The following is an 8,505-nucleotide window of genomic DNA, read 5'->3' as shown; positions in this document are numbered from 1 at the left end:
GAATACTGGAGTGGGTTGCCATTTCCTCCCCTAGGAGATCTTCCCGACCCAGGGATCAAATGCATGTCTCCTGCAGCTCCTGCATTGGCAGGTTGATTCTCTACCACTAAGCCAACTTGGAAGCCCACTATTTAAACAGATAAGACATATTCTTTCAGGATTTCCAAGGGACATTTGGAAAATGTATTAGGCTACCAAAAAAGAAATGTATTAGGCAACCAAAAGCAGAAAAGTTCTAGGTCAAGTGAACAAAACTCTAACCTGAATCATACAAATAAGAGTCATGGCTCCTCAATCAATTCCCAGACTTGTGTCAGAGTAGAGACCTAGAACTCCTTAAATGAAAGGGAGGCTGGGTCTTCTTGAAGAAGAACCCCAAATACGCTACTAAAAATACTCTTCCCTAAATGGTCTCTATAGCTTCTTCTGGGGTAACAGTACACTGAGGAAACGGTTGTTAAACTTTGGGGTTATAGACTTTCTGTAGATTTGATAAATTTTGAGAAAATGCACACACATACACACACATATAATTAAAGGATTTATGGACGTCTATATTACATTTAAAAGCAGAAAGTTTATAATTCCTGGCTTAAGGGATTTTAATTAAGTCAGTAAAGACTCTACTCTAAGAATGCCAGGTAAATATTTAAAATAAAGAGTAGATGTAAAGAAAGCCAGTTTATCAAAATAACATTAAATAAGAAAAGTGATTTCTTTTCCTACTTTGCATTCTCAGGAATTGTTCACATTATTAAAAAGTATTGAGAATCCCAAGGAGTATTTGTTTATGTGGGTAATATTTATTAACACTTATCATATTATAGAGTAAAACAAAAACTTTCAAAATTTCAAATACTTAAAATTTATTCATAAACAACCCACTACTTAATATAGTGTGTGCTCAGTTGCTTCAGTGGTATCTGACTCTGTGAGACCCTATGGACTGTGGCCCACCTGGCTCCTCTGTCCATGGGATTCTCCAGGCAAGAATACTGGTGTGGGTTGCCATTTCCTCCTCCAGGGAATCTTCCCTACCCAGGAATCGATCTCACGCCTCTTACGTTTCCTATGTCTCCTGCATTGGCAGGCAGGGTCTTTACCACTAGCATCACCTGGGAAGCCCTCTACTTAATATAAGTAACATTTTAAATATAAAAAAAAAGTATATGTTAAAAAATTATCAAGAAGAACATACTTATTTTGCAAATCTCTTTACTGTCTTTACAAGCTGGATTCTCATTCACATCTGATTCTGCACTCAGCTCTATGTTCAATGTTTTGTTTCATTCTTAAATGTTAACAGACATCCAAGTTCAAGAACTTTGAAAAAAGAAAAATTCTAGTATGACAACACTTGTAAATCATACATATGATATGGGTCTATCATCCAGAATATATAAACAACTCTTACAGGTCTAACTAAAAGACACATGACCCAATTTTTAGAATGATTAGAGGATGTGAATTAAACATTTCTCCAAAGATTTACAAGTGGTTAATAAATTTATAAAAGCATGCTCAATCTATCACCATGCATTGAAGTAAAAGTGTTAGTAACTCAGTGGTGTCTGACTCTTTGCAACCCCCTGGACTGTAGCCCACCAGGCTCCTCTCTTCATGGGATTCTTCAGGCAAGAATACTGGAGTGGGTTGCCAATTCCTTCTCCAGGGGATCTTCCTAACCCAGGGATCAAACCTGTGTTTCCTGCATTGCAGGCAGATTCTTTACAGGCTGAGCCACCACCATGCATTAGGGAAAGGCAAATCAAAACCACAATGAGATAACACTTTACATCTACTAGGATGGCTATTAAAAAAGAGAGAGAGAGAGAGAGTTAAGTATTGGCAAGGAATGGGGCTTCTCAGATGGCTCAGTGGTAAAGAATCCACCTGCCAATCCAAGGCCGGTTTGATCCCTGGGTCGGGAAGATCCCCTGGAGAAGGAGATGGCAACCCACTCCAGTATTCTTGCCTGGAGAATCCCATGGACAGAAGAACCTGGCGGGTTACAGTCCATGGGATACAAGAGTGGACAGAACTGAGTAACTGAGCCTGTGCGTGCACACACACAGGCAAGGAAATGGAGAAACTGAACCCTCTTACATTGCTGGTGAGAATGTAAAATGGTACAGCCATTTTGGAAAACAATCTGGCAGTTCTTTAAAAAAAAAAAAAAGAATAACTACATGATCCAACAATTCCACTCCTAGGCATATACTCCTTTTTATTCTGCTCTCCTAGCTCTCATTTACCAAACCATTCCTTCCTTCCTGTGTTTTCAATCCCAGAACCAAACCAGAAATTGCTCTCTTTGATACTTCCCTCATCCATACCAGGTCCTCAGTGACCTACCAGAGCCTGACACCTTTTAGTCCAGGGACTGCTGATTCTTAACATGGATCTGGGCAACAACCTCTACCCGGCCAGAATAATCTTTCGTAAATGCAGATCCGATCAGTTCACCCTCTTACTTAAAGCCAAGCAACAGACTGGCATCATTCCTTGGAGAGTGATTGAGATCTCAGTACCTTCTACGCCCCTCCATTGGCCTGGGCCCCGCATTCACCTTGGCACTTGTGGGTTACACACGCACTTCCTCACACTGGCTGCGCCAAGCGCTTTCACCTTGGAACTTGCGGGTTCCACACAAACACACACTTCCTTACACAGGCTGCGCCAAGCGCGTTCTTCTGCTGTGCCCCGGCCCCAACCACCTACAATTCTTGCTCAACCTTCTGATCTCACTCCCAGTAACCGTTTCTTAGGGAAATTTTCCTGGCCCTTCACACAGCGTCAGGAACTTCTGTCAGTCTGGACAACACCCCCACGCTTTTGCCGTCCAACCCCCGTATTTCGGACACTAATTAACGTCCAGCGTCCACCTCTCGCTCTGGACAGTGTCTCGCTTGCCGCCGTACCCTGCCCGCCCGCTCTAGAGACCCTGCTCGTGTTTGTCACAACGATAAACACACGAGTGAATTTTCACCTTTTTCCGGAGAAATCAGCGTCCAGCCCCGCCACTCGGCTCTAAAAGAGCTTTGGGAGCGCAAGACGCCGTCTCGGGGCCTGCGAAGTGAGGTTGGGGGACTCACTTGGAACCGAATGCAAAGGTACAAAATTGGGTGATTCTAGAACTCCAAGGCCATCCGACGGACTCGCAAACCCCGCGGACCACGGCAGCACCCCCGGACCCCAGCCGCTTCCCCTCGGGGCCCGCCGGAGGAGCCCTCGACTGCCTCCTCACACCGCGCAACCCTGGGCGGGGACGCACCCTCGGCGGGGACCCGCCTCAACTAGGCTTCGCCTCCCCGTCTGTTCAAGCCCCGGCCTCCGCTCTAGCCAGCCGCAGCAACCCGCCGCGTCCACGCCCGTCGCACCTCAGAACCGCGCTGTTGTCGCCGCCACGCATAAAGCCTCCAGTCGCGAGCGCCGCTTCAGAGCAAGTGGCGCTTCGCGTGCAGCCCCGGGGCCGGTCGGGTAACGGCCGGCTGCTCCAGCCCGCCTCCTGGTGGGGCGCTCCCATTGGTCAGCGTGCACAGGGGCGGCGCCGTGATTGGCCGGGAGCGCGGGCAGGAAGGCGGGAACGGGGTCGCTCGCTGTGATGGTGCGCTGGCTGGCGGCGGGAGAAGAGGTGCGGGCGGCGGGAGAAGAGGTGCGGCCCGCGGGCTCAGCTCGCAGCGACGCCCAGCGGAACCTTAACTGCTCTGTAGCCCGTGACCCTTGACTCTCGTGTGCACGGCGCGGCTTTGCAAAGCCACCGGGGGAAAGAGCTGGGCGGCGCCACACCCTCGCGCATAGGCCTCACGGCCGTCTCTGGTTTGGGCTCGGTACTGTCCGAGTCGCGCGCCCACAGAATCGGGACAGTCACGCCTGACCGCCCTCCTCGGGCTGCTGTCCCCACCGACCCCTGTCCTTTAGTGTCTAACTCAACCTGTTCTCCCACGGGCAGTCTTTATTAGCAGGAACAGGGTTGGGGTGAGAGAATGAGGCATTTACTTGGCCTCAGGCTCAAAATTTAGGGGGGGGCATCAAAACCCTCAATAATCAAGATAAATGCTATTTTAACGCGTCGTTTAAGGAAATCAAACGTAATGAAAAATCCAAATTGGACGAAATAGCCACATCAGTACTCCTAATTTTTCCTTTTGCCTCCAGCTCTAATATGGCTCCTCAAGGAATCGTTACCCTGTCTTTAAAATGAGCATTTTCCCATCATTTTGTGTGTGTTGATTTTGACTTTTGGTTAAATCATTTCATTTAAAATCGTTTGATGTTGCAATGGCTTCCCGGGTGGCGCTAGTGGTAAAGAATCTGCCCGCTTATGCAGGAGACGCCAAAGAGGTGGGTTGGGTCCCTGGGTCAGGAAGATCCCCTGGAGGAGGAAATGGCAACCCACTCCAGTATTGTTGCCTGGAAAATTTCATGGACAGAGGAGCCTGGCGGGCTACAGTCCGTGGGGTCGCAAAAAGTCAGACAGGACTGTACGCACCTCCCCCCACCCCCCACATAGATTTCATTAAAATCAGTTTTTTGATGCCATCTCCAGATATTCCCCTAGCCTTGGGGCAGCGGGATTCTTGCTCCTAGTAGTTTCTGGTGTCTGTGTGTGTAGCCTGCAGCAGTGCCTTTCCTGTCAGGCAATTCTTATGTAATCAATTTGGGGCTTCCATAATTTTGATGTGAAGTGTTACATTTTAATGAAATTTGTCAATCCGTTTGTGATTTAATGTAGTGATTTTACCCCATTCCAAGTACAGATAATGGTATTTGCAGAATAGTTTTTACTTGCCTTTTATGATTTGATTACTTTAACATTTCCTTTATTTCTTATAACTGAAACACTTAAACTTATTGAAGTTGCATGAATTTAATGCAGAAAAACGTAAAGAAGAGAATAGAAATTCCTTGTAATCCTGCTTCTCACGGAGCCTCCCTTTGATTGTTTTTCCAGAGTGCTACATAGAAAGCTATAATTGGAATCTTTTCCCATGTGGACTTTCCTGTCCTTATGCATATTTATGTCTCTATTCAGGAGCTGCTAACATTTTTTTTTTCTTATTCCACAAACACCTGCTGAGGCCTCACTGTGTATCTGGCAGGCCAAGTAGTACAAAACTTAAGGCAGTTTCTCTGAAGGACCATACAGTCTAGCTGATACCAGAGAGAAGCCACTGGGAGCTGAAATGTGTGGAATAGACGGAGACGCACAAAAGTGGGGCTAATTTGTAGAGTTCCTTTAATGGCATGGAAGCCACACTCTGGGAATTCTCAGGAAATGCAGTGGGAAAATATGGCAGAGAAAAACAGTGTGTGCCCTTGTGAGTTAGATTGGCTGTCCAGGGACCTGTCTGTCATTTCACTTTCGTATCCATAACACCTGGCATAGGCTACTCACTGCCCCAAACTGTCTTTTATCAAAATTATCTAGGTTTGCAGTATGACAGATGACAATTAGAATAATTTTGTGAGCTGCGCTGCTGCTAAGTCGCTTCAGTCGTGTCCTACTCTGTGCGACCCCATCGACGGCAGCCCACCAGGCTCCCCTGTCCCTGGGATTCTCTAGGCAAGAACACTGGAGTGGGTTGCCATATTTTGTGAGAGTACCTCCCAAAAGCTCAAAGTGATTTTCGTAAGAAACATGTTAAATCTATAAATTAAGGAGAAAGTTACATCTTTATGATATTTATTCTTAGTGTACATCTTTGTAGTTTTTCATGTCTTACATTTCTGAGCAGAATGTATAGATTTCCTTGGGCTTCCCAGGTGGTGCCGTGGCAAAGAATCCTCCTGCCAATGCAGGAGATGCAGGAGACATGAGTTCAGTCTCTGGGTTGGAAGATCCCCTGGAGTAGGAAATGGCAACCCACTCCAGTATTCTTGCCTGGAAAATTTCATGGACAGAGGAGCCTAGCAGGCTACAGTCTATGGGGTTGAAAAGAGCTGGACACGACTGAGCACACACACACACACACACACACACACACACACAGATTTCCTTAATATAGGTCCTTATATTTTTAAGGCTATTACTGTTTTGTTGTGGGGAGAGTTACTTTTCACCATTATGAATGAGATCCCCAATGAAATTATCTAAATCTAACTAGTCAGTGGTGATATATAGGAAAGCTATTGATTTCTGTGCATGCATAACATATCTTAATATTTTAAAGAACTTAATTTTCTTGGGCTCCAAAATCACTGCAAATGGTGACTGCAGCCATGAAATTAAAAGATGCTTGCTCTTTGAACAAAAAACTGACAAATGTAGACAGCATATTAAAAAGCAGAGACATTACTTTGGTGACAAAGGTCTGTCTAGTCAAAGCTATGGTTTTGTCAGTAGTCACGTATGGACGTGAGAGTTGGACCATAAAGAAGGCTGAGCACCAAAGAATTGATGCTTTTGAACTGTGGTGTTGCAGAAGACTCTTGAGAGTCCCTTGGACTGCAAGGAGATCCAACCAGTCAATCCTAAAGGAAATCAGTCCTAAATATTCATTGGAAGGACTGATGCTGAAGCTGAAGTTCCAATACTTTGGCCACCTGATTCAAAGAACTGACTCATTTGAAAAGACCCTGATGCTGGGAAAAATTGAAGGCAGGAGGAGAAGGGGATGACAGAGGATGAGATGAGATGGTTGGATGGCATCACTAACTCAATGGACATGAATTTGAGCAAACTCCAGGAGATGGTGAAGGACAGGGAAGCCTGGCGTGCTGCAATCCATGGGGTCCCAAAGAGTTGGACATGACTGGGTGATTGAACAACAACTACTCATTAAATTCTATAGTTTTGCAACTGAGGACAAATAATATTTTACCTCTTTTCCAATATATATAGCTTGTTAGTGCTTCGTGTTTTACTGTATTGCCTAAACATTGCTGACTAAGCATCTTCGTTTTCTTCCGTTAAATGAAAATGCTTCTAATTGTGGTTTTACTATAGAATGTGATGTGAACTGTTTGAAATAGTATTTTTAATGATGCTGAGGAATTATCCTATTCCTCAGTCTAAGAATTTTGTCATTAGAAATCGTCAAAGGATCTAATGAGAGATCAAATGTTTTTTCATAATTGATCTAATATTAGCTTTTGTAATATTAAAGTGAAAGTGAAAGTCATTCAATCATGTCCAACTCTTTACGACCCCATCAACTATACAGTCCACTCGATTCTCCAGGCCAGAATACTGGAGTGGGTAGCCGTTCCCTTCTCCAAGGAATCTTCCTAACCCAGGGATTGAACCCAGGTTTCCCACATTTCAGGCAGATTCTTTATCAACTGAGTCATTACACAGGAATCTGTGTAATGCTAGAAAAGTATTAGCTTTTCTAATATTAAGTCATCTACAAACTCTTGTTTGTTGAGTAGTCTTTTACTATGTTGCAGAATCTGACTTTAAAATTTTACTTACAATTTTCCATCTATACTGATAAATAAGATTGAACTGTAGCAGGTAGTAGGCCATGAAATTGTATTCTCTGTTCTGCCCCCTGTTCTCATAAGCACTGTAATGAGTAGTCAAAAGCATTATGAAGGTTGTGATCAAAGTTTGTAACATAATGAGAATATTATTTTCATTAATGATTAGAAAGTCTTGTTAATCTTTTAAAAGTGGGGGAAATTATCTATCTTCATAAATTTGGATAACTGGCCTTTAGGCTTCCTAGATGGTGCTAGTGGTAAAGAATCTGCCCACCAGTGAGACGAGAGTTGATCCCTGGGGAAGATCCCCTGGAGTAGGGAATGGCAACCCACTCCAGTAATCTTGCCTGGAAAATTCCATGTTCAGAGGAGGCTGGGAGCATACAGTCCATGGTGCCAGAAAGAGTTGGACACAACGGAGTGACTAACCATAGGACTCTGAAAGAAAGAAGACTAGCGGAGCAAGAAAATTCTATGAATAAGATGTTGAGGAGTGAGCGGTTTGATGAATTAAGCTATGGTTTTGCTGAGGGGCTCATAATGTGGTGACCACACTTGAAGAACACCTGGAGATGGTCTAGGTTGATCCCCTCAAGCAGAAATGAGCCTCAAACACCCAAATTTGCAACTTCAAAGGCCTTCTGTAAAGATAAAAGCATGGAATCTTGCTCTCCGGACTGTGCAGGGTCAAGATATTGAAGAACATCATGGAAAGGGATGCTGGGCTGCATCTGGAGGCAGGCTTGGAGGAGAGGACTCAGGCAAGGAACCCATACGCTTGTGCCTGGTCTTGTAGCTACAGCAGTACTTTCGAAATTGTGCTCCGCGGAGTCCTTGTCCCAGAAGGTTCTGGAAAAAGCAGGGTTCCATGATCAAACAGTTCGGGAAACTGCACCTTTTCCATTTCTCTTTTAAGAACTCCCAATGACATTCACAAGTAAATGCTCCTCGATAAGCAAACTCTTTGACTGTTATCACTGTTACTAAGGAATATTTATTCACAGAATTCTCTGCATTTGGAGCCCTTGCTAACATTCCCAGGAATGAGTGGTTATGGCTCGGGAAACACAACTTAAA

The sequence above is a fragment of the Capricornis sumatraensis genome, chromosome 2 (genome assembly GCF_032405125.1).
Source record: "Capricornis sumatraensis isolate serow.1 chromosome 2, serow.2, whole genome shotgun sequence".
Classification (NCBI taxonomy): Eukaryota; Metazoa; Chordata; class Mammalia; order Artiodactyla; family Bovidae; genus Capricornis; species Capricornis sumatraensis.
This window is presented reverse-complemented; position numbering follows the sequence as displayed.